The sequence below is a fragment of the Aegilops tauschii genome, chromosome 7 (genome assembly GCF_002575655.3).
Source record: "Aegilops tauschii subsp. strangulata cultivar AL8/78 chromosome 7, Aet v6.0, whole genome shotgun sequence".
NCBI classification, from domain to species: Eukaryota; Viridiplantae; Streptophyta; class Magnoliopsida; order Poales; family Poaceae; genus Aegilops; species Aegilops tauschii.
Window position 1 is genome coordinate 7,718,475 of NC_053041.3, and position 27,767 is coordinate 7,746,241.

The window sequence follows — 27,767 nt, forward strand, 5'->3', positions numbered from 1 at the left end:
CGACGACTTCTTTTTGGGTAAAAGTTACCACGCATAGGGTATGCCAGTTATCACGTATATGATACATCAGTTACCATGATGTTTACATAGGCAAATTTCGGACATAAAAATTGGCTTCTTCCAACTTCTCCCCACATGCAAATGCACTAAAAGTGCAGAAAAGCTAATGTCATCATGAATTCTTTTTGTTTTAAAATTTCAAAATGTTTTGTCGCTCGAATCGCCTGTTTGATCCAAAATCTGTTTTCACAAAAAAAACCCACCGCTGCGAGACCTTCGGAACTAGATACCATGTTGGCATGTTTCGAATACTTTTTTGTGTGTGTCAAAAGTTATCATGCATGGGGTAAATAAGGTATCAACTCTGGTGTGCGTATATTACCATGTTATTTACACAGATCCTACCGAGTATGTTTTCAACAACTTTCTTTTATGGGTCAAAAGTTATTGAGGTGTTTGTACCTAAGTTATCCGGTCCAGAGCCTATATTACCATGTTATTTATACAAATGTTATCGGAGTATGTTTCCAAACAACCATTTTACACGGGTCAAAGTTATTGTGGTGTTTGTACCTAAGTTATCAGGTCCGGGAGCCTATATTATCATGTTATTTGCACGAGAAGTTATTAGTGGTATGTTTTCAATAAAAAAATTGACGGGTCAGATTTATCGTGTTGTTTGTACCTAAGTTAGCAGGACCAGGAGTCTATATTATCATGCTATTTACACACAAAGTTATCCGTGGTATGTTCTTAACATCTTTTTTCTTGGGTCAAAGTTATCGTTGTGTTTGTACCTAAGTTATCAGGTTCGAGATCGTATATTACCATGTTATTTACACAGATGTTACCGGAGTATGGTTTCAACAACTTTTTTTCATGGGTCAAAGTTATCGTGGTATTTGTATCTTAGTTATCAAGTTCGGGAGCGTATATTATCATGCTATTTACGGAGAAGTTATTGGTAGTATGTTTTTAACAACTTTTTTCTCCAGGTCAAAGTTATCATGTGTTTGTACCTAAGTTATCAGGTCCAGGAGCCTATATTACCATGTTATTTTACACAGATGTTACCGTAGTATATTTTCAACAATTTTTTTCAAGGGTCAACGTTATCGTGGTCTTTGTACCTAAGTTATCTGGTCTGCGATGTGTATATTACCATGTGATGTACAAATAAGTTACCAGGGGTGTTTTTCAACAACTTATTCCCCGGGTTAAAATTACCCTCAGTATTTATATCCAAGTTATCAGCTCTGTGAAGCTTAAATTATCATGCTATTTACATAGAAGTTATCGGGATGGTTCAGTTTTTAGCGTTTTCATAAATATAACAGGACATATACTTGACACAAACTGCATCTACAGTCCCTCCGATTTATCTCTTGAAACTGAATTTAACTCTTAATTTACCAAGCTGCATTTCACAGAGAGAAAATGGAACAATGAAAGCCTGAATTTTCTGAAAACTAATAGTAGACCTTGGTCTCGTACCCTTTCTTAAGAAAAAAGAACACTAAAAAACTGAATTTTCTGAACTGAAACGACGCATTTGTACTCCAGCATGTTCTAGCTGATGCTGCCGATGCTCAATTGGCGCTCTAATTGGAACGATTCACACTGAATTGGTACTCTAATTGAGCACCGAATAGCTGTTGTTGCCGCTGCTAACTTGCGAAGTGCAGTTTCTTCAGAGGCCAAAAACTGCAATTTCTTCAAAACTAGTGATGTTACCATGGTATCTCAACATGAGTGCAGAACAAAATGATATGTATAAGCAGCTGCAGGGAGCAAAGCAGAGGATGGATCCAATGCAGAACACTCCTCTTTTCTTTTCTTCAGTGTACCATAGGTCATCTCTAGTGTGAGCAGGTTCTGCACCACCGGCAGCGGGAGCGCGTGCACGGACTGTAGCAGTATGCCCCTCGCCGGCAGTAGCTTCTTTGCGGCAAGCATGTCGAGAACTGCATTGGCGCCGCACTGCTGCTGTGGCTCCTGCTTGGCCGACGGGGACGGGCTGGCGCTTCTGAGCAGTGCGATGAGCGGCCGCAGTGCCCCGAACGACGCTATGCGAATCCGCTTGTCCGGGTTATGCTTGGCCAGCAGGCGGGGATCCATGGCGGCTCGCCGGAGCGAGTCCACGGACGCCGTCGACGGCTCGAGCTCGGCCACGAGCGAGGAGATCGAGCAGCCGTGGGGCATCCACCGACGCCGTCTCTGTCCTCCCCTCCGTCTCCATCCGCGACTACCGCAAGCACGTGCTGCTCTCCATCGACGACAACGGCCGCTCCTTCGAGCTCGTCGTCGCAGACGAGCGCATCTAGATTTACTCCTCGCGGGAGGGCAGGTGGGGCCCGTCCGCGCGGCCCTCCCTCGTCGCCAGTCCAGGCCGTTTGGTGGCCGATGCGGATCGTACGGTTGCTGGGTCGTTTGGACCTGTTGCAAATTGGTAGTTTTTTTTTGCGGGGATGCAAATTGGTAGTTTTTTTTGCGGGGATGCAAATTGGTAGTTTATGTAGCACAAACGTGGTAACTTACTTAGCGTGGCCTGATAACTTTTGACCTGAGTTTTTTTTGTCGGAACATATCAACATGGATCTAGTTTGAAGGTCTCGTCGCGACAGATTTTTTACGTGAAAATGATTTTTTAATCAGGCCGACAGTTTGCACCTACAAAACATATTGAAATTTGAATTTTGAAGGAATTTTTGATGACGTCATCATTTTTGTTGCAATGTGCATGCATGTCTAAAAAATCAGCTCACGCCACACGCATGCATGCAAATCGCTGCCGCTCCCATCGCATGCATGCATACCCGCGTGATATGTGGCAATCAATGCGGCAGTTTTGATCAGGATGTGGGGATTGTCCGCGAGCGTACGATCTGAAATGGACGGCATATAAGGTGTTTGGATCTGTTGCAGAATCCAGACGGCAGGAATTTAGCTTTCTCGATTTTCCAATGCTAAGAGCATCTAGGGACAGTAAATCTGGAGACCCAAATGTCCGCACGGACATGACCAGACGGGCAGTGATCGATCACATCTTAAATTTGCTTCTCTGTGTCCGAATACCTCGTACTTGAAACCTTGAATCTTTACAAAGCATACAAACGAGAAAATTCATGTACTACATTGATCAAATAAACTATACTACCCTAATCCTCTTCAGAGATGCCCACTATCTCCGTGCCTAGATCTGGGTACATGGGCGGCAGCCGTAACTGCGGCTCCTCCGCGTCAAGTTCAGCAAAAAGTGCGTCGGTCCCCACCTGTTCCTACCAGATGAATTGCCGATCCTCTCGATATAGGACTCTACCTGGATGGACTCCAGGATGGCATGCTGCTTCGCCACTTGGATGATCGCGAACTTTGCCATGGTGCCCTCCATGTCGAAGCCTGCAACCGGCGCCGGCTCCTCCTCTGGCTGCTCCACCTCGTCCTGCTCCGGATCCGCCACCTCCATCGGAAGCAACTATTCCTCCTCCTCCGGCTCCGGTGAGTCTGGAGGCATGCCTGTTGCGATGTAGGCGGCGCGCCTTGCCCGGATCTCCTCCTCAATCTGGAACCGGCGCTCCGGCGTGAGCATAGCATACATCGTTTTCTTTTGCCGGGCCATGGCGAAACCGAATGGCGTGGGAAGAGTGAGGTGAAGCCGAAGAGAGGTCGATGGGTTCGGGCTAGCGGCACGGAGAGGAAGGAAGTGGATGTGGCTAGGCTGGGGGGACGCCGTCCAGCTTAAATAGCCAGACTTTGGCCCTCGGACGGCGAGCAAGAGCGGTGACACACAACATTCTCACCCCACAGGAGGAGACGCCCGTCGGACCGTCGGGTTTCTGGGTGTTTTCCATTGGGACCCCATCGTCAGTCCGACATGCGGACACGCGCCGATCGTGTTCAAGCCTCCTATATCCGCCCTACATTTGAGATGGATATGAGGGATGTCGGTCAGCCCAGGCATTTGAGGCCCGTTTGAGGTGCCCGTCTGGGTCAGGTTTTTTGACCGGTCACCGACCGGACCGTGGATCCAAGCGTTTGAGGGGGGTATGGGGTGCCCGGCTATAGATGCTCTAAACCTCCAAGTTTGCAGGTCCGATAAATGTGTAGAGAAGCCTTTGTAGGCCTAGCATTACCCGAAGACAAAACTACTACACCCTCCAGTCTGATTACTTATCGCAGAAATAAATAGAAATAGATGTATCTAGAACTAAAAACGCGTTTAAACACGCCCATGCATGCAACATGTAATTCCGAAAGGAGGGAATACAAAGTAGTATAGTTGTACTTTCTATGCACAGCTTCTCCCCTGTTCCGCTAGGTAGTGTATCGCAATGTACAAACTTGTTCTTCTCGACATCCACGACTTGGTATGCGCCACACGCCACCAAACTGCTCAAACATAGCCCTTGTCTATTATAGTATCAAAAACGTTCTTATATCTTGGGACGGAGGACTACCCAGCTTGATCCCTACTTTCATTCATTAAGAAGGGAGCAAACCTCAAAACGTGGTGAAAAGATTCAGTAAGAGACTCACCTTGGAAAGTCGACAAAAGGAAATAAGGATGAAATTACAACTGGAGGATCAGTGATTGAAAGCTGCAAAGCAGCAAAGGCATGGACGGGATAAACTTTTCTTAGCGGTGATCACCCAGCCACTGGACGCCCTTGATGCCAGCCGTCCGCCGAGTATGCCGCTCCCGAACGATGGAATCGCATGTATGCACGAACGTCGAGGCTTTGAGATTGAAAATGCAGTCATTTCGCTCCACCCATATGCGTCGCGAAATAATCATGATCAGGGGAGAGAAAGCATGCCTTCGGCGATCAGGAATACAGTCCAGAGCATGCAGCCACCAGTCAATCAAGCTAAGAGCATTAGAAATTTTACCAACTCTAGTTCCTTCAATTAAATACTTGCATTGCCAGCGCAATAACTTAAATGCACACCTTTCACTTTCAAGTATTGTTCTCTTCTTCTCAGTGTCACCACTACATGCCCAGATAAAACTGACCAGCCAAAAGTAGTCACCACTGATGTGTCGCGTTGGCACATCAGTGCCTCTGGGTCAGTGATGGCACTTTTTTATTAGGCAACCTGGGGCTACATTGAGTGCAGAGTGCAGGCCCAAGATGCACTACAACATAAAGTTACATGTACTCTCAATATATAAGCGCATCCACCATAATTTCATTGCATTTCATACGTACATTGTCATATGTCCAAACGTCTACGGGCGACATACTCAATTAAGTGTTAAGATAATTTGTTTTGGGGAAGTAAAATGTCCTGACATCGAAGAATCAACAATGTGTCTCGAGAGGAGTATAGCAACCTCAGCAAATCTCCCTCAAATTATCCGAAATGAGGTTCGAGCTCAGATGGTACTCCCTTCTGTTTTGCATCCACCAGCGACAGCAGGTGGTGTTTCGCGTCGGAGGAGCGGCGTGGCATCTGGCACGTCGACAACGGCGGGTCTTGGTGTAATGGAGCAGCGTGGTCTCGCCGGTGGGCGTGTGATGATGGACGTGCGCGGGATGGTGGCGTTGTCTTGCGTTGTGGTGGCATCGACGACAGCTTGACCGAGCAAGGTAGATGCAGCAGTACAACACTGAAGATGGATTGGTGGCAGGTGGCTGCGGCGGCCTCATACACGGCAGGCGTCCTGGTTGAGGAGTGCGCCGGACTAGTGGGTGCCTCATACCCGGAAGGCGTCCTGATTGGGTCCTCAGGTCTTAGATGTTAGGTTTAGCTGCGAAGTCTGTTTGGTATTAGGCCCAGACTATCAGCATCCCTACATCAACTAGATAGGAGTAGCGACAGATGTTGCCTAGACGGTGGCTTTAGTCTTACTGTTTTATGACTTTGTAAGGTCTCGTGCGAATAATTAATAAAGTGGCTGCATGCATCATCCAGATGCAGAGGCCGGGGGTCCTCCTCCATTTCTTAAAAAAATGTCAATTTGCACTGCACAAAACACTCTTACAAAAATAGTGATTTCGTACCCTGAAAGGTCACAATGATGTGTGTTTGTCCCCTATTCACATGAAATAAACAACATACTCTTTTTCTATACTTAATATTATACATATATAGACATTGCTAAGTTAATACCAATGCAGAATTAACATGCATACACATGGTAGAATGAATATGCACACAGGTAGAAGGTAAGAATGAAACAGTCCCTACATTATTTTTACCTCGCATACTAGAATTGTCTTACTTTTTAATTTAAAAATGATCAAAACTTTGTGTAGACGTTCCTACAACATGGAGCCCCAAATCTTAACATACTATTATAGCAAACTCCTAACACATAGCACTTAATTGCATCAAATTTATGATTTCAGCGTGGAATGAACCAACACATGAAGTAGTCAGAGTACCATGTTTGTAGCATTACTATGTTGTCTAGCACTTAATTAGATCATCCTTGGAACACAACCATACAATATATATGATTGATATAAAGGAAAGGAGCTCACCACCGTGGCCGCTACCGAGGTCGAAGATGTTGGTAGGAATGACAGACTACGACCGCGAACCGGCGCGGTCGACCCAACAATGGAACTCCACCACTACGGCTGCCACAGTGAGTGGGGTGGTCCTCCGTGGCATTGCCGACAACATGAAGCACGACAGAAGGGCATTGTAGAGTCAAGGATGGAGTGGAGGCATCGAGAAAAGCTGGGGCTGGCCCATTTGGATGGGGCGGGGAGAGTAGAGGGAGGACTAGGAAGGGTCATGGGAAGGAGAGGAAGGCGGCGAGGATGGTTAATTAAGACTAAGTGGAGAGTGGATAAGGGAGGGTTGATTTGTAAAAGGATTTGATTATAAAAGGCCGTGTTAACCTTACAATTGACCTGCAGGTGGGATTTGGCAAGTCAGTGTATAAACAATATCACAAACGGTCAAGACAGGTGACACATCGGTGATGAGAATCGGTTTATTTTTGCATCCGGTTTTGGCATGAACCTGTTACCAGTGACCGACAAGATGACTTATTTGGTAAGTATTATTGGATTATCAAAGAAAACATAATTTTGTTTGTTAAGTCACTAAGAGATGAGGCATTTTAGGTGGTTTTCAGGGAAACCAGTAGGAAGAACAGCAAGAAGGAAATGGGAATTTCAGGGAAACCAGTAGGAAGAACACCATGCACCATTGCTCAACGCGCTTACTGCAATGTTCATCAAGCAAGGTAGCTTATGCATGTTCATATAGATCTTGTGACAATCCATGATCATAACCAGTACCACAATGGAGGCCAAATAGCCAATCCCAATATTCCCATGCGCATGTTTCTTTTCACTGTACACACTTCACTCTACTTAACTTTAGCAATTGTAGCATGCATGTCTTGCACTTGTAAGAGGCTGACTTCTCACCTAATACACTGTGATTTGCTTATATTGGGAGTTTGTCCTTGGGATTTCATAATGTACTAGTGGTACCATTGTATTTAGCTTGTTTTTCGGTAATTACATGGCTTTAGGGACCTTTTCTTAGAAACATATGGCTTTAGGGACCTAAGTCGTCAACAACGCCCTAGGGGCCTCCAAAACATAGAGTCGACCCTGTTGTGGGCTGTTCAGTTCACATCAAATCAAAGTTTTAAATAACCCGCTATGGCAAATAGCGGCCAAAGCGTTAGCGCACTAAATTGTGCTATAGTGCGATAAATGGCACTAAATGACACTAAATGTCCTAGCGTGATGCCCCTTCAAACACCCTAGCGCCAAGATAATGCGCTATATAAAACTATGGTTCAGAATGTAGGGAGGAAGACGATGAACAATGAATCGTGAGAGGAGGAAGAAAGCCATCCGTCGAAATCGGCAGATCCAAATCGCACAACACAGTTTATGTTTAATTGTACCGCTCAACCAATGCTCACTAGTGCACAAAAATATAACTGGGTCCTACGGTTAGTCATAGTGGGAGTAACATAAATAGTAATATAGATATCACATAAGCAAAAAAAATGATGTGTCATGTAATTAAAGAAGAGATAGACAAATAGAGTAACATAATATGTTACCATCACATAGCGCTTCTCAATACAAAATAAGTCTACAAAACAATAAATGAAGATATGTACTCCCTCTGTTTCTTTTTAGTTCGCATATAAGATTTGTTTGAAGTCAAACATAGTGAAGTTTGACTGAGATTGTATGAAAAAAATATCAATATTTATAATATAAAATTGATATCATTAGATGCGTTATTGAATTAAGTTTCATGTTGTATATCCCTAGTATTGTAGAAGCTGATAATATTGTATATAAATTTGGTCAAACTTTATGAAGTTTGACTTCTTATATGCGGAGTAAAAAAAACAAAGGGAGTATGTTACTACATCTATAACACTTCCCACTATAAAGGTAGTAACATATGTACGTTACTAGTCTAATTTACTCCCCACTATGAGTAGCCTAAGAAAAATCAATCGTTATTCTATTTGTTGTGCTCAAATTTTTTTATTTTTTGGATGAGTCACTGTAATCTAATCTAGCAGGATGACAGGATACAGTAATGGTCCAGAAATAGTACTGATCCATAATTCCATATACCCAAGGTACATTCACCCAAGCCCAGGTGTGGAGAAGGCCCGAGGGCGACCGCCTGAAGATTAACTGCGACGGTGCTTTTTCAGTAACACAGGGTACTGGCGGCTGGGGTTTTGTTATCAGGGACCACGATGGTGACATCCGAGGATCCGGAGCTGGCTATCTGCGTCATGTGGCCTCCCCGGTGCGAACAGAAGCGGAAGCATGTGCTATGGCACCTGAAGCAGCGTCAAACTGGGGCATGACTAATGTTGAGGTGGAGCTTGACTGTCAAGTGCTCGTCAATGCACTGCGAAGCAATACTGCTGATCTGGCTCGGGAATCTTGTTTCAGGAAATACGTACATTTGCCTGGCTGAATTTCAATAGTGTTTCTTTCTCTTTTGCCCCGAGGGCATGTAATAATCTTGCTCATGCTTTAGCTGCGTTTGGTGCTAGTCGCCAAGTAGTTCAGGAGTTTTGGTCTGAGGACCTTCCAGATGATGTAAGCGTCCGGTTGGCCAGCACTTTAGCTGGACCAGTGTGATCTATGGAATCTTAGTGTTCCATTTCAAAAAAAAAAAAAGGTACATTCACCCAACACATAAAGCATATGCACGCATGCCGCCGCTTGGCGCGCGCCACCACCACACGCAGCACGCCGACCCACCCAAGAAAAGCCACCGTCTTCGCCGTGCATGTCTCGCGGTCTAGCCGGCACCCTTTCCCCCTTGGTCAACCTATTTAACTCCAGCGCCATGGCTCCTCCGAAAGCCCCCCCTCCGCCGGCGACGCGCCATGGCACACTCTGTCGGCCTCGTCGTCCTCCTCCTCGCCGTCGTGGCGCTCGCCGCCCAGCCTCCGGCTCCGGCGGCCTCCGCGAAGTCCGGTTCAGCGGCAGCACCTTCGAAGGCCTCCGCAAAGGCTCCTGCTTCGGTCAACGAAAAGACAGCGAAAGCGCCCACGGCGGCGAACGCAACGTCCGTGGCTACTCCGAAGGCTGAACCGGCCAAGACAGCGACGCCCGCCCGTGCGCCCGCGAAGGGGTCCGGCGCCGAGTCGCCGAGCAAAGGCGCCACGTCGGCGAAGGCCCCGGCCAGTTCATCCAAGGATTCCGCGTCGAGCCCGTCCGAAGCCGAAGCCGCCGAGACTCCGGACGGCGGCGACGCCGACCCCGAGGATGATTCATCCGCCGCGACGCCGTCCTCGTCGTCGTCGGACGATGACTCCGACACAGACGACGACAGCCCGCCAGGGCCCGCCAGCTCGCCAGACTCAGACTCGCCTGACCCCGCCGCAGACGACGAGAATGGCAGCGTCGGCGTGAGGAGTGGCGTGGTGGCTTCCGTCGTGGCCGTGGCCACCTCAGCCTCCGTCGTGCTTTTATTTTAGAAACATCGTAGTGATGGTAAATGTACTAGTACTTGAGTTGTAGACATAAACTTTTTTGGGAATTTGTACTCAGTTTATGGTGAAACTTCAGGAGCTGGTGAGTAGTTATATGGTGCTTAATTACTCCTCAAGTTAGATCTAGTTTCTTTGGTCTATGCATGGTTGGTTTGCCCTTTTTTGTGTTTGATTAGTTGAATGCATGTGCATTGTTGCATAAAACAACAAACTTAACACTGGGGTCATTTTCTCTTCTTTGCCGATGATACCGAGACATATCAAAAAAGAATGAGGAGAATTTGGGCGAGATAACAGCAATGCATATGCGGATGCCGCATTGCCGCCGCCTCAAGATTCAGTGGACAAAATTTTCCATCCAGGCTGGCAGGCCGCCGGAACCTAGCGCCTTGGCCTCGCTGGCCCTGTCGTGTCCTCCCTTGAAATCTGATAATTTGCGGGAACCCTCACTTCAGGCTTGAGCGGGAAAAAAAAACCTGCCTCTCTTAATCTATATTCGTGACTAGCAAAATACACGTGCCTTGCTAAAAAAACAAAGATACTGATTAAAATGTCCTACTGTATATCATGTACATGTGTGTCGACACATTGGGTAAAACACTGGGTGGCAACTTCTAAGACAGAAATCAACCATGAAAACGGATCGTAAATTGGACCAATGGTTTGAGAGAGAAAAACATTTTGAAGTTTCAAAATTTTCACTTTTGATGCTGATATCATTATCTTCTTTTCCTCTCATAGATACATGCATGTAGTCGTGCTAAACCACTAGTGTGGACATATTCGTACCCTACTGGGGTCCTAAAGCCTAGGTATGCAATTAAATTAGCCTAGCAGTCCCTTGCTCCACTGATGATTTTTCCGGTGTGTTTGCCATTTCAAATGTGCCGCCATTTGCCTAATCAATTGATGAACTATTTGCATCAATAGCTGCTCTGTTTGGGACTCTTGTGCTTCTCCTTGCCTTTTCAGCCCAGTTGACAAGGCCTTCATTCACATTCTCATCAATTATAGATTTTTTGAATGAATTCCCCATCTGCAATAATAGCGGGATGAAATTAATAAGATTACATATCCAAAGGTCGTACTTAGATCATTTCAGTAAATGCCTATACTGTGGCATCTAATTGTGGAAAAGAACTCTATATTACTCAGGCGTCAGCTAATCATACTTCGAATTAAAGTGTGCATTAACTAAAATCCTAATGAGAAGCTGAAATGATATCCATCTAATTAAGCGGACTTACTTGAGAGACGATGGCGTATAGCGGTAGGGTACTATAGCCGCATATGAATTGGCTAATGACACTGAAAAGAAAAGAACATAAAGAAGTGATGAGTATGCTGCTTCTCAAGACGTGTTGAAATATTATTGCACGATAGTGTCTTTTTGTTGTTGTACCTTATGACAACTCGAGTAATAACATATGCTGGTTTTCCCATGATACATGATTTAAAGCCGTATGTTACCTGCAAGGTTCATAAATTAAGAGTTAGTTCTAGTTGTACTTATTAGATTGCAATTTAGGACCATCAAGTCCATATCTTATAATCCTGTAAATACATCATTTTTTATAATAGTTTTATGAAATATAAATTAATCTCTATTGATGGTCGACCAATTAACATTTTGTCTTACCAGGAGCCAAAAGAAAAATGCAATTTCGAATGCATTTTGGAAGACGACGATGTGGATCAACAAAAGGACTAATTTAGGCCGATGGAACCAAAAGAAATCATCTGAAGGAGCTACCACTAATTCCCCACAAATTGCTGTATGCTTCTGGGCAACCTCATAAGCCAGTTCCGTAATGATGTGCTCCATCTTACTTCCAACTACAAGTAGCATCTGCCAAAACAAATGCATAACTTCATGTCAAGGTTGTGCCTTTAACCGGATCCATACCAAAAAGAAAATAAAGTCCTGAAAACATGCAGAAACTAAATAAAATTTTGTGTTTTCATTTTTTTGTCATGGACAATATACTATGTTACTTACAATGAATGGAACCACCGATATCCAAATGTAGACATACCATCCTACAACCATATAGTGAAGTTATATTTTCCATAAAGCAACAAAACATTACTTAGTAAACTTAGCAAAAAAATATATTGATACAATAATTCATGCTAAATATGTAAGTAGGACACAACATAAAGTAGATACCTTGAACATTCAACAATAGGAATATCATCAGCACAGTCCAAAGGTACCAGCTGCATTCGAAAAAACATGCCGGTTAATTAGTTACTTTGTATACTGATAACTGATATAACCACTAGAAGAACATCATGCCATATATTGTGTGGTAGTAGCATTGACTATTTACCTAATACCAACAACCTTCTTGAAATCAACCTCCAATGCTCTAATCATGTAACTGTAAAAGTTGAATTTTAAGTTCCCCCGACAGTGTTTCTGTGAAAAGGGGAGGAGAACATTTAAATCTCATCCACTAACAAGGCATGCTCAAAAGTTTGAAAGCGACTTCTATTTGATGACAACTAGTTATGATTACCATGATGAAACCAAGTCGCATTGTTGTATAGTCCTCCTCGGTGACAGATCCATAAAATTGTTTGAAGAAGGAACGCTAAAATGACAATTGATTATCTTATACTTCAATTATAGAAAACAACAATTACAATATACATTTTTATTGACACTTAAAGATCAAGAGATAAAATACCAGCCAACCAAATGTCTTCCATCGTTTTTTGTCACCTTTAAAGTGGTCTTGAATAAATTTGAATTCTTGAACATGCTTGATCATTCGAGGGGCTGCAAGTTACGACCAAACATTCATAATGAAATAATATGACATAACCTTATAATGAGGAAAATCTGTGAACTCATCACTCATCAAATTTGAAATGTGTCTGAATCTCACGACTATCATCATTTCTTTGGATTTTGGTCTCCCAATTTCACCACTTTCTCGTCTGGACAACCAGCAACAATTTTTTTAGCATAAGCATGATAGAATAAGTACTCTCTGTAAACTAATATAAGAGTGTTTAGATCACTACTTTAGTTTGAGTTTGAGTTTTCTAATTGGTACCTGAGCAATTCCTAGAAGAACTGTAATAGCACTAAAAAGGAAATGAGTGACCGCCAGCACGAAGATAAATATGTGTAACTGATGAATAGCTTCAGCTGAAAGTATTGGAACTATGCCCTACATGCCAAGTAAACATGGAATAAACTATTAGATAAAAATAAGGTGGAAGAGAAGAAAAGGTGGGAACTGAATATCAAATAAGGCGTCAAAAAACTGATTATCAAATACAAAATACCAAATATTTTGAGCCGAGGAGAAGTCCACACTTGGAAAAGAAAACGGAAAACAGGAGTAGCAAAGACCAAAGCAAGAACCTCCACTGCCAATTAATTGAAGCTAGTCACTTCCGCTTCGGTGGACCCCCTCTAATACAAAGACGGCTGAGATTGCCCAATACCTCTTCAGAAAAGAAGGCATGATGGGCATTTTTTGAAAAGAGTCGGCCCACCCGCCCGCCTGGAAAAAAAATGCCGGAGCATATACGTATACGAATACAGGTCCCGCCCGCCCGACTGGAAAAAAAATCAAACGTCCAGACGTGGCCGCCCCGCCCGCCCGTGATCAACGCGGCAACCGCGCAGTCAACGCGACTACCGCGCATCGTCTGCCGCACGGCGCCCCCGTCCCTATCCACCCTCCCCCAGACCACGCCTGCCGCACGCCGCCGTCTGCCGGCTCCCCGCCTTCCGCACGCCACCGCTTGCCGGCTCCTCGCCTGCCGCGCCTCTCACCTACCATCGTTAATGCCCCGCCCCGCGCCCGCTGGCTATAAAATCTAGTCCTGTCGCGCCCGCCCTGCCCACACCGCCCGTCGTCCACACCGCCCGTCCATCTCATCCCTCTCTCGCCCCCACGACGACGTCTGCCCTAGTGTCTGGCCTTCGAGCCTGACACTAGGGCAGACGGAAGATCTCTTCCGGTTCGGCCTGCTCGTGCCGCTGGCGGCGAAGGTGCCGCGGCCGTGGAGGATCTCCGCTGACGGCTACCCCACGCAGGGCCCGCCGGCGACGAACGCCGAGCTGAGCGCGCACCCGGGTGGGCGGTTCAACCGGAGGAACCGCCGCCGATTTTGGAGGGGCAAGCGGTTCAACGACGTGATCGGCGCCTTCAAGCGCGCCGCCCGTGGGCTCCCCGTCGGCGACATCACAGGCGAAGCCGGGCCCTCCCGCCCGCGCGGGCGCGGGTGCGCCCCGCCTCCTGGCCCCGCCCCACCAGCCCCGGCCGAGGCCGTGATCCCACCGGAGGTGGCGGCGCTCCGACAGGACGGCGACGCGGAGGACACGCCCGGACTGCTCGCGGCCCTGGCGCGGTCAGCGGAAGAAGCCGCCGCGGCGGCTGGGCGGGTGGCCGAGGAGCAGGCGGCGGCCTTGGCGACTGTTGAGGCAGCGCTCAAGGCGGAGCAGAGCGACGACGGTAGCGACGATGATGACGTAGGCGACGGCGGCATGATGGAGGTCATTGACCTTTCCATGGAGGAGTAGTTTGTTTAGGTTGTTTTTTATGTATAATTTCAAATTCCGTTCAAGTTTACGTAAGATATCCTAAAAATATGAATGGAATTTGAAATGTTTGAATCAAAAAGACATGTGTGCTCTTATTTTTTACGAATTTTAATATGTGATAAAGGAAAAAAAATCCTTACACTACTAGGAAAAGGGCTATAGATGATATGGCTACTAATGGCGCACCAGACATGTGGTGCGCCACTACTATATAGCAGTGGCGCACCATGTGTTGGTGCGCCATTAGTATGAAAGATACTAGTGGCGCACCAGACCAACGGTGCGCCACTAGTAATATTTTTAAAAAAAAAATTACTAATGGCGCACCAGCCACCCCATGCGCCACTACTAGTGTCAACTGCTAGTGGCGCACCACTAACCCAGTGCGCCACTAGTAATAATTTAAAAAAAATGCTAATGGCGCACCAGCCAGCCCATGCGCCACTACTAGTGTTAACTGGTAATGGCGCACCAGTCACCCGTGCGCCACTACTATGTTTTTTTTCCCAATCTCCTTTCTTCCCCCAATCGATCACATCTCTCAAGCCCCCGATTCCATCTCTCCCTCAGTCCCTCCATCCTCCAGGCCTCCGCCGCCGCCGGCCGCCAAGGCACCAACCACCTCCTCGGACACGGGGCGCTCTTCCTCGCGCTCTCCTCACCAACCACGACGCCGGCCACCTGCTCCGTCGTCTCCGGCAGAGGTTACTCCACCTAGCTGCAGCACTCGTGCGCTTGGCGGCTAGGGTTTGCCTCCAGCCCCTCCCCTCCCCCATCAACGAGAGGAGCATCCGGTGCCCCCGCCCTCGAGTTCGTCGACGGCGCCGTCCTCCAGCCGCAGCCGCTGCAGGTACAGAGCCCTATAGTCTCCCTGAGGCATGTGTTTAAATATACAAATGAGGAATATCTCTTCTGTCGGTTGGATCTTGGGAAACACTATAGACACACACACACACACACCTTAGTTTCAAGATGTTTATAAATCATTTTCCGGCCATGTTCATTTAGAGTCAATAGCTTTAGTCAAACTTAAAGAAGTTTGATTTGGAATGGATGGTAATTATAAAATATGGATATTTGAAATTTGTCAACAAGGAAAAAACATTTGAGGCCCGCACAAACAGTAAAGAGTTAATGTTTTAATCAACAACATTCGGTTAGGTCTTTTCCTCTGCAGGCTACACTTGGTAATAGTAAATTATTTTAATAACAAAAAAAATTGAGATGTGAGGTGTTTGAATTGTAGGATTGACTCCTACAGGATTTTCCCAAATGACTCCTATACATCTTAGGAAAAACATCATCCAATCAAACCTTGTGGAAAGAATCTTTTTGTTCCCTACTGTGGTTCAGTCCTGTAAGATTCAAGTGGGCTCATGCTGTAATCCTGTGTTTTGCAAACCGTACCACAAACCACCATTCTCGCCAATGTGCTTTGAAGCACGTTTTGACAATATTAGCCATTTTGTTTTGTTCATAGCTACTGTTTCTTGACCTGCTAATAGTTTGTCAGCGCTCTGGTACACATATGTGAGTCTCATTTTCTGGGCGTCTTTGCAGGGCACTTTGATCATCACACTTTTGCCACAGCTACATTTTGCCAAGGTCAGCTATTGACTCTTTCAAATGTTCAGAGCTAAGCAAAATAGAACTAAAACTAAACAAACAAGTGCAAGTCTTTGATGCTTTTGATTTTTCTTTCTGTAATCATCTCGTAGACAAATACTTGTGGAAGATATTTTTTGCAAGTTAATTAAAATCTGGTGTTTCATCTACCATAACTGAGATCCGAAACACATCAGCCTAGACACCTAAATAAATGCACAGAACTAAGCACAAGAAATTGAACTAAAATTAAACAATCAAGTTAAGTCTTGTCTTGTCTTTGATGGCTTCTGATTTTCCTTCTTGTAATCATCGCCCAGATATTATTTACACCTAAATAAATATTTGAAGGAGTCAATTAGCTTTAAGGAACGTATATTTTGGTATATGCATGCTCTGCCCAACTATGAATTCTATTTAAATAGGCAAACTGATCATTAACCGAAGCCACGTGAATCCAGAATTGAACCATTCTGATTATGCAACATTTAGTTCTAGTAAGCATCTACTAAACTCCATCTGTTCATTGTGAAGTACCATCCAAATAACAATGCATGGAATTAATCAAATTGTGTAGAAGATGACCAAATCTCACATGGAGCACCACGTACGGCTATTCCACATCCATTATGCAGCCATGCAGGGTGGCCAGTAGGTGGGTGTGCAGATCGTTGCCGTCCATAGCCCATTAAGATTTAAGAGCATGTAAAAAGCATAGGAGGGCGCATGTAAAAGCATGTAAAAAGCATAAGATTTAAGAGCATGTAAAATTGTTCCTTCTTCTGTATTTGACAAGTAATGATGATGATCGAAGGGTTTTGTCTCCGACCATCGTGTCGTGATGATTTTGCAGGTACCCCGAGAGGCCCTTGAGTTTGCCGGAATGTCGATTAACTTCCGTTTCGGCAATTTCGGGTACTCCATATGTCCTATTTTCAGCAAAGGTCATGCTGAAATTTTCCTTGAATTTTAGCATGACTTTGCTAAAAATAGGACATATGGGGTACTTGCGACTAATGCATGGGCCGGGGTATCTTAGTACTTAATTAAGTAGGATCAACTGCCTCTTGTGTTATACATATAGAAGTACTAATGCATGGGCCGGGGTACTTGATTTTGCTTATTGAATGCTCAAATTGGAAAACTACTTTTATAGAAGTAATACTTTATTTTATTTAGAGTAAGTGCTTAATTAGTAGTTGAACTAGTTGATTTAAGAAAACTACTTTATTTTACTATATATAGAAGTAGTTTATTTTTAGCAAGAAAATTAATAAAACTAGTTTATTTTTTTAGTTCAAGCAATTACTCCCGCATCGACGTCGACGACGCCTATCCCGCATCCTCGTCATCGACTCGGCGGAGGCCGGCTTGATCAGAGGGGCCATGTCCGGGACTGGACTCCGCCGGGCTGGTTTTGGGAGGTGCTACCTTCCGGGGTGCGTAGGTTGGTGAGGAGCCAGCCTGTCGTTGACCCGCTCCATGTTTGGTGGCGGTCGTGTGGGCCTGTGATGGTGCCGAGGCTTCCGGTCACCGCGGAGGTGGTACGTCACCGTGTCAGCGAGGAGGACGAGCACGTCCGTCGCTACATGGTTGCGTTGGAGGGCAGGTTCGACAACACATGGCAGCTTCTTCAGGGATCTCACTGGAGCTACGATCCTGTGATGGTTCCTTCTCTTTGGGTGTCCACCGCTCACGCCGATACCTGTCGGGCGCTACGGTTCTAGCTGTACTAGCGATGCTATATGTATGATAGTATTCGAGGTGTATTAGTGATAATATTCGACGATGTACGGACGCAAGAGATGATGTAGTTTTGCTTATAATTGAATGCATCCTAATTTGAATACTACTTTATTTTGCGATTTGATTTTGCTTATTGAATGCTCAAATTGGAAAACTACTTTTATTTTGCGATATGATTAGTTGATAGCTTATAGGTTTTTTTTCACAGAAATCTAGGAGCACCCCTCCATCATCCCCGCCGTCGTCCCCGTCACCGACCCCCTCCGACCTCGAGGTGAGACCAGCCAAATCCTTTTTTAGAAAGAAAATTAGACGATATTTCGGGTTGACTTTAAGTCTGTCGAGTCTCCACCATATATGAGAGGACGACGAAGCCCGACTGTTGTTGTGCGGGTCGTTTCTCCTTCTTCTCCGGGTGCTAGACCTTTGTTATGCACTAGGGGAAGAAGGAGTAACGACCATCACTGACGGTCGCAAATGTCAGAGAGGAATCAGTGAGGGAGTTCCACCATGCATATATATATGAGAGGACGAAGAATCCCGACTGTTGTCGTGGGGGTCGCTTCTCCTTTGTTCCCGTGTGCTAGACATTTTGGTGTAATGCACTCGGGGACAAATGGAGGAGCGACCATCACCAACGGTCGAATGTATATACCACGTGAGCTGAGAGTTTTCAAGAAAACACTTGACAGACCGATAGTCAACCCGTGATGAATAATAATGATCTAATTTAGTTTTTGTAGTACATATATTTAATTGTACAAGTTTAATCTTTGAATTATGAACGTAGGAAATGTCGTCATCGGACGACGAAAGTCTCGGGGAGTGCGGCTGGTGCCACGACGATCGAGGTTTGTGCGACAGGCCTCACCTGGACGATGATCGGCGCTTCAGCATTAAGCTCAAGGAGACCTTCGAAGTTGAAACGGTACGCATCGACGACAAGTGTTTTTTTTTCATAATTAAGCATGACTTCAACTATTTCAACGTGTAATTTTCATCTTTTACAATTCGAGTATAGTTTATCCCATGCCATGCAAGACGATATGTCTTGGAGAGGATGGATTTTGAAGACCATGAAAATTATGAAACAAAGAAAATTCACCTAAGGACACATCATGATGTGGATTTTGAAGTAAATCTGTATAATTGTGGGAGCGTAACCCATTTTGGTTGCAAAAATTAGGAAGCATTTTGCAAGATGTATGGTTTTGATGAGGGTATGCTTGTCACCATGGATCTTGGTGATCCTGACATCGACCAAGACAATATGGACATTTGGGTCCTTGTTGATACGCCTCCAGTTCTACCGCTATGTGAGTTTCTTAAACATAGTTATTAGCTAATTTATATTGTTCATTTCAAAATAGTTGACAGCTTATTTCCATTGGCAGCTTATTTTGATTGTTCAAACAATGTGCGGAACATGGTAGACATAACCTACTACACCGATGGCTCTGAGTTAACTTATAAGGAGAAAACTCATCTGGTCGGATTTTGTACTGATCTTGAGAATTACAATATCTATTGTAAAACTCATCCACATTATGGTCAATACGTGCCACTAGTGCACGTGTTGAACTACGGTAACTACTATGGAGATACCCTGGTAAGATTTTTTACTATTACGACATCCGTGCATCTTTTGCATACTTCTAAAACTAGTACATCATTGCTAACTATGAATTTATTACTATGTTTTTCAACAGATAATCCCAGAGAATTTTGTGCCTCATCTGATGTATCAGAGTGGTCGCCTTGATGTTTTGAACATATGTCCAGGTCATCCTACGAATCTGAACTGTCCATACCAGATTTCTAAAAGAAGTGGAGACATGAAAATCAAGGAATGGAAAAAATGTATGGACAGTCGTAAGGAGGTTCTTGGAAGCAAAAAGAAGCGAGGCGCAAGAATTGGAGACAGGATGATCTCCATTCTTCATAATGGAGAGTCGGGGTCTATATTGTTTTATGCTATTTTACCTTAAATAGGGTATTTAGGTCCTGCCTAATACTGATGATCATGTGCTAAGAACAATTAAGTAGGGTTGGTTCGATGACTATTAGGATGATGATCGTATGACTTGTTATTAATAACGAGTAGAAGTTGTATGATGATGACTAGTAGGACTTGTTAGGACTAGTATTACTTTCGACAAACTCGCTACTCGCGGTTTCGAGACTTGTAATGTTCGAACTTTGTTCGGTATTTCAAATTCGGAGACTAATATGATGAATTGTATTCGGAGACTAATCTTTTATTGTATCCGATAAATCTGCGGTTTATATGTTGTGCTCTTTATATTATGTGCAGTAATATGTTTTATAACCTGTGCAAATATCAGAAAAGAAAAAAAAATACCTTATATTCATACTAGTGGCGCACCACTAAGCACACTAATGGCGCACTGCAAAAAAGACTACTAGTGGCGCATCATACACCAGTGCGCCACTAGTATGCCAAAGGACATGGGTAAATATGGCCCCTGGGAGGCATACTAGTGGCGCATCCTGGGCTATACTAGTGGCGCACTGCCACTAGTATACCAGATACTAATGGCGCACCAGTGGTGCGCCACTAGTAAAAAGATCTAATGGCGTGGTACTAGTGGCGCACCAGTAGTGCGCCACTAGTAGGCAAAACTGGTGCGCCACTAGGAGGCCTTTTTCTAGTAGTGTTAAATAGATGTCAAAAAAATAAATGTCTATCGAAACGGACCGTTCCGTCATAGCGGAATGACTTACGTTAAATTTCATGGAGCAACTGAAAAACTTTGCGAGATTAGCTATATAAGCAGACCCGAATGTGTGAAAAAAGTATGGGATTATCCGATTCACTTGCTAAAAACATGAAAGAAACACATGAAATACCGAACGCTTGTCGCGTCACGTTCGGGCAGTGTTTGAATGTATTTTCGCCCAAAAAAACCCTAGAAAATGCATCGGATGTCAAAAAATAACAAAAATTGTCGTGCGTGCTCCCGATGGTGCCCGGAGTATGTGGAAAAAATTGGGGGTCGTTCAGTCTAGATGAAAAAAAAACATCTTTGAGAGTAGCGCGACCGGCACACCGGAACGGTGCTGGTTACACTAGGGGTGCATGATTGCATGCATGAAATTAAATAATTTTTTGCGAGGGTGTGTGCATGCCCAATGTAGGTCCCCACGCAAGATATGAACGAAATCGGACACCGAACGCACGTCGCGTCACGTCCGGGCAGTGTTTTAGGGTATTTTCGCCCAAAAAAACCCTAGAAAAAGCATCGGACGTCAAAAAATAACGAAAATTGTCGTGCGTGCTCCCGATGATGCCCGGAGTACGTGGAAAAAGTTTTGGGTCATTCGGTCGAGATGAAAAAAAAACGTCTTTGAGAGTAGCCCGACCGGCACACCGAAACGGTGCTGGTTGCACTACGGGAGCGTGATCGCATGCATGAAATGAAACCATTTTTTCTGAGGGTGTGTGCATGCCCAATGTAGGCCCCCACGCAAAATATGAACGAAATCGGAGAACGAACGCACGTCGCGTCACGTCCGGCCAGTGTTTTAGGGCATTTTCACCGGGAAAATCCTAAGAAATGCATTGAGCGCCAGAAAAATATGCAAACTCGCGTGGGTGTTGTCGACGGTGATGCCAACGTGTGAAAATAGTTGCGTGTCATTTGGCGGAGTAAAGAAATGTAGTTGGGAACTCCCCTCCGGTAGACCGAAACGAACCTCGTTGCACTAGGGGTACGTGATCGCATGCATGCAATTGCACGAAAGTGGGCATACATGTGGGCATGGCTGACGTAGGGCCCCACGCAAGGTTGGAACGAAAACGGACATAAAACGAACGTTGCGTCACGTCCGGCCAGTGTTTTAGGGCATTTTCACCTAGAAAAATACTAGGAAATGCATCGAGCGCCGAAAAAATATGCGAACTGGCGTGGGTGCTGTTGACGGTGATGCCAAAGTGTGGAAAAAGTTTCGTGCCATTTGGCGGAGTCAAAAAAGAAGTAATTGGGAACCCCCCCCCCTCCGGTAGACCGAAATGGGGCTCGTTGCACAAAGTCCACGTGATCGCATGCATGCAATTGCATGAAAGTGTGCGTACATGTGGGCACGGCCGTCGTAGGGGCCCACACAAGGTTGGAACGAAAACGGAGACAAAACGAACGTTGCGTCACGTCCGGCCAGTGTTTTAGGGGTTTTTCACCGGGAAAATCCTAGGAAATGAATCGAGCGTCGGAAAAATATGAAAATTGGCGTGAGTGTTGTGTTTGGTGATGGCAAGGCGTGGAAAAAGTTTGGGGCCGTTTGACGGAGTCAAAAAAAAGTAGTTGGGAACCCCCTCTCCGGCATACAGAAACGGAGCTGGTTGCACTGGGGCTACATGATCGCATGCATGCAATGGCACCAAAGTGTGCATACATATGTGCACGGCCGACGTAGGGGCCTACGCAAGAAATGAACGAAAACGAACACAAAACGAACGTTGTGTCACGTCCGGGCAGTGTTTTAGGGCATTTTCACCGGGAAAATCCTAGGAAATGCATCGCGCGCCGGAAAAATATGAAAATTGGCGTGGGTGCTGTCGAGGGTGATGGCAACGTGTGGAAAATGTATCGTGCCGTTTGGCGGAGTCAAAAAAACCTAGTGTGGAACCCCCCTCGGTAGACCGAAACTAACCTCGTTGCACTAGGGTTACGTGTTGTGAATCGTAGCATAATTTTTGTGAATCATAGCATAATTTAAAATTTTCCTACGTTCACCAAGATGCATCTATGGAGTATACTAGCAACGAGGGGAAGGGAGTGCATCTACATACCCTTGTAGATCGCGAGCGGAAGCGTTCCAATGAACGTGGATGACGGAGTCGTACTCGCCGTGATCCAAATCACCGATGACCGAGTGCCGAACGGACGGCACCTCCGCGTTCAACACACGTACGGTGCAGCGACGTCTCCTCCTTCTTGATCCAGCAAGGGGGAAGGAGAGGTTGATGGAGATCCAGCAGCACGACGGCGTGGTGGTGGATGTAGCGGGTCTCCGGCAGGGCTTCGCCGAGTTTCTGCGAGAGAGAGAGAGGTGTTGCAGGGGAGGAGGGAGGCGCCCAAGGCTGTAGGTTGCTGCCCTCCCTCCCCCCTTTATATAGGCCCCCTGGGGGGGCACCGGCCCAGGGAGATGGGATCTCCAAGGGGGGGGGGGCAAAGGGGGGTAGGGGTGCCTTGCCCCCCAAGGCAAGGGGGAAGCTCCCCCCCTAGGGTTCCCAACCCTAGGCGCATGGGGGAGGCCCAAGGGGGGCGCCCCAGCCCACTAAGGGCTGGTTCCCTTCCACTTTCAGCCCACGGGGCCCTCCGGGATGGGTGGACCCACCCGGTGGACCTCCGGGACCCTTCCGGTGGTCCCGGTACAATACCGGTAACCCCCGAAACTTTCCCGGTGGCCGAAACTGGACTTCCTATATATAATTCTTCACCTCCGGACCATTCCGGAACCTCTCGTGACGTCCGGGATCTCATCCGGGACTCCGAACAACTTTCGGGTTTCCGCATACATATATCTCTACAACCCTAGCGTCACCGGACCTTAAGTGTGTAGACCCTACGGGTTCGGGAGACATGCAGACATGACCGAGACGCCTCTCCGGTCAATAACCAACAGCGGGATCTGGATACCCATGTTGGCTCCCACACGTTCCACGATGATCTCATCGGATGAACCACGGTGTCGAGGATTCAATTAATCCGTATACAATTCCCTTTGTCAATCGGTATGTTACTTGCCCGAGATTCGATCGTCGGTATCCCAATACCTTGTTCAATCTCGTTACCGGCAAGTCTCTTTACTCGTACCGCAATGCATGATCCCGTGACTAACGCCTTAGTCACATTGAGCTCATTATGATGATGCATTACCGAGTGGGCCCAGAGATACCTCTCCGTCACACGGAGTGACAAATCCCAGTCTCGATCCGTGCCAACCCAACAGACACTTTCGGAGATACCCGTAGTGCACCTTTATAGTCACCCAGTTACGTTGTGACGTTTGGCACAACCAAAGCACTCCTACGGTATCCGGGAGTTGCACGATCTCATGGTCTAAGGAAAAGATACTTGACATTGGAAAAGCCCTAGCAAACGAAACTACACGATCTTTTATGCTATGCTTAGGATTGGGTCTTGTCCATCACATCATTCTCCTAATGATGTGATCCCGTTATCAATGACATCCAATGTCCATAGTCAGGAAACCATGACTATCTGTTGATCAACGAGCTAGTCAACTAGAGGCTTACTAGGGACACGTTGTGGTCTATGTATTCACACATGTATTACGATTTCCGGACAATACAATTATAGCATGAATAATAGACAATTACCATGAACAAAGAAATATAATAATAACCATTTATTATTGCCTCGAGGGCATATTTCCAACAGTCTCCCACTTGCACTAGAGTCAATAATCTAGTTACATTGTGATGAATCGAACACCCATTGCGTCCTGGTGTTGATCATGTTTTGCCCTAGGGAGAGGTTTAGTCAACGGATCTGCTACATTCAGGTCCGTGTGTACTTTACAAATATCTATGTCTCCATTTTGAACACTTTCACGAATGGAGTTGAAGCGACGCTTGATATGCCTGGTCTTCCTGTGAAACCTGGGCTCCTTCGCAAGGGCAATAGCTCCAGTGTTGTCACAGAAGAGAGTCATCGGGCCCGACGCATTGGGAATCACCCCTAGGTCGGTAATGAACTCCTTCATCCAGACTGCTTCCTGTGCTGCCTCTGAGGCTGCCATGTACTCCGCTTCACATGTAGATCCCGCCACGACGCTTTGCTTGCAACTGCACCAGCTTACTGCTCCTCCATTCAAAATATACACGTATCCGGTCTGTGACTTCGAGTCATCCAGATCTGTGTCGAAGCTAGCGTCGACGTAACCCTTTACGACGAGCTCTTCGTCACCTCCATAAACGAGAAACATATCCTTAGTCCTCTTCAGGTACTTCAGGATATTATTGACCGCTGTCCAGTGTTCCTTGCCGGGATTACTTTGGTACCTTCCTACCAAACTTACGGCAAGGTTTACATCAGGTCTAGTACACAGCATGGCATACATAATAGACCCTATGGCTGAGGCATAGGGGATGACACTCATCTCTTCTATATCTTTTGCCGTGGTCGGGCATTGAGCCGTGCTCAATTGCACACCTTGCAATACAGGCAAGAACCCCTTCTTGGACTGATCCATACTGAACTTCTTCAATATCTTGTCAAGGTATGTACTCTGTGAAAGACCAATGAGGCGTCTTGATCTATCTCTATAGATCTTGATGCCTAGTATATAAGCAGCTTCTCCAAGGTCCTTCATTGAAAAACACTTATTCAAATAGGCCTTTATACTTTCCAAGAATTCTATATCATTTCCCATCAATAGTATGTCATCCACATATAATATGAGAAATGCTACGGAGCACCCACTCACTTTCTTGTAAACACAGGCTTCTCCATAAGTCTGTGTAAACCCAAACGCTTTGATCATCTCATCAAAGCGAATGTTCCAACTCCGAGATGCTTGCACCAGCCCATAGATTGAGCGCTGGAGCTTGCACACTTTGTTAGCATTCTTAGGATCGACAAAACCTTCCGGCTGCATCATATACAACTCTTCCTTAAGGAAGCCGTTAAGGAATGCCGTTTTGACGTCCATCTGCCATATCTCATAATCATAGTATGCGGCAATTGCTAACATGATTCGGACGGACTTCAGCTTCGCTACGGGTGAGAAAGTCTCATCGTAGTCAACCCCTTGAACTTGTCGATAACCCTTAGCGACAAGTCGAGCTTTGTAGATGGTCACATTACCATCCGTGTCCGTCTTCTTCTTAAAGATCCATTTGTTTTCTATGGCTCGCCGCTCATCGGGCAAGTCAGTCAAAGTCCATACTTTGTTTTCATACATGGATTCTATCTCGGATTTCATGGCTTCTAGCCATTTGTCGGAATCCGGGCCCGCCATCGCTTCTTCACAGTTCGAAGGTTCACCGTTGTCTAACAACATGATTTCCAGGACAGGGTTGCCGTACCACTCTGGTGCGGAACGTGTCCTTGTGGACCTACGAAGTTCAGTAACTTGATCCGAAGCTTCATGATCATCATCATTAACTTCCTCCCCAGTCGGTGTAGGCACCACAGGAACATTTTCCCGCGCTGCACTACTTTCCGGTTCGGAAGGGGTGACTGTCACCTCATCAAGTTCCACTTTCCTCCCACTCAATTCTTTCGAGAGAAACTCCTTCTCCAGAAAGGACCCGTTCTTGGCAACGAAGATCTTGCCTTCGGATCTGAGGTAGAAGGTATACCCAATAGTTTCCTTAGGGTATCCTATGAAGACGCATTTTTCTGATTTGGGTTCGAGCTTTTCAGGTTGAAGTTTCTTGACATAAGCATCGCATCCCCAAACTTTTAGAAACGACAGCTTAGGTTTCTTCCCAAACCATAATTCATACGGTGTCGTCTCAACGGATTTTGACGGAGCCCTATTTAAAGTGAATGCGGCAGTCTCTAAAGCATAACCCCAAAATGAGAGCGGTAAATCGGTAAGGGACATCATAGATCACACCAAATCCAATAGAGTGCGATTACGACGTTCGGACACACCATTTCTCTGAGGTGTTCCAGGCGGCGTGAGTTGTGAAACTATTCCACATTTCCTTAAGTGTGCACCAAACTCGTGACTTAAATATTCTCCACCACGATCTGATCGTAGGAATTTTATTCTCCTGTCACGTTGATTCTCAACCTCACTCTGAAATTCCTTGAACTTTTCAAAGGTTTCAGACTTGTGTTTCATCAGGTAGACATACCCATATCTACTTAAATCATCAGTGAGAGTGAGAACATAACGATATCCTCCGTGAGCCTCAACACTCATTGGACCACACACATCGGTATGTATGATTTCCAATAAATTGGTTGCTCACTCCACTGTTCCGGAGAACGGAGTCTTGGTCATCTTACCCATGAGGCATGGTTCGCACGTGTCAAATGATTCGTAATCAAGAGACTCCAAAAGTCCATCTGCATGGAGCTTCTTCATGCGCTTGACACCAATGTGACCAAGGCGGCAGTGCCACAAGTATGTGGGACTATCGTTATCAACTTTACATCTTTTGGTATTCACACTATGAACATGTGTAACATCACGTTCGAGATTCATCAAAAATAAACCATTGACCAGCGGGGCATGACCATAAAACATATCTCTCAAATAAATAGAACAACCATTATTCTCGGATTTAAATGAGTAGCCATCTCGAATTAAACGAGATCCAGATACAATGTTTATGCTCAAAGCTGGAACTAAATAACAATTATTGAGGTTTAAAACTAATCCCGTGGGTAGATGCAGAGGTAGCGTGCCGATGGCGATCACATCGACCTTGGAACCATTCCCGACGCGCATCGTCACCTCGTCCTTTGCCAGTCTCTGTTTATTCCGTAGTTCCTGCTTTGAGTTACAAATATGAGCAACCGCACCGGTATCAAATACCCAGGAGCTACTACGAGTACTGGTAAGGTACACATCAATTACTTGTATATCACATATACCTTGGGTGTTGCCGGCCTTCTTCTTGTCCGCTAAATATTTGGGGCAGTTCCGCTTCCAGTGACCACTTCCCTTGCAATAAAAGCACTCAGTCCCGGGCTTGGGTCCATTCTTTGACTTCTTCCCAGTAACTGGCTTACCGGGCGCGGCAACTCCCTTTCCGTCCTTCTTGAAGTTCTTCTTACCCTTGCCCTTCTTGAACTTAGTGGTTTTATTCACCATCAACACTTGATGTTCTTTTCTGATCTCCCCTTCCGCAGATTTCAGCATTGAATATACCTCGGGAATGGTCTT

The 27,767-nt window shown here is 45.6% G+C and overlaps 1 pseudogene; it reads right to left on the minus strand.

Annotated features, from left to right (window-relative positions):
* Positions 1 to 10,778: 10,778 nt before the first annotated feature.
* The window catches only part of LOC109734477 (MLO-like protein 1), a 38,326-nt pseudogene continuing 21,337 nt past the window's right edge, over positions 10,779 to 27,767 (minus strand).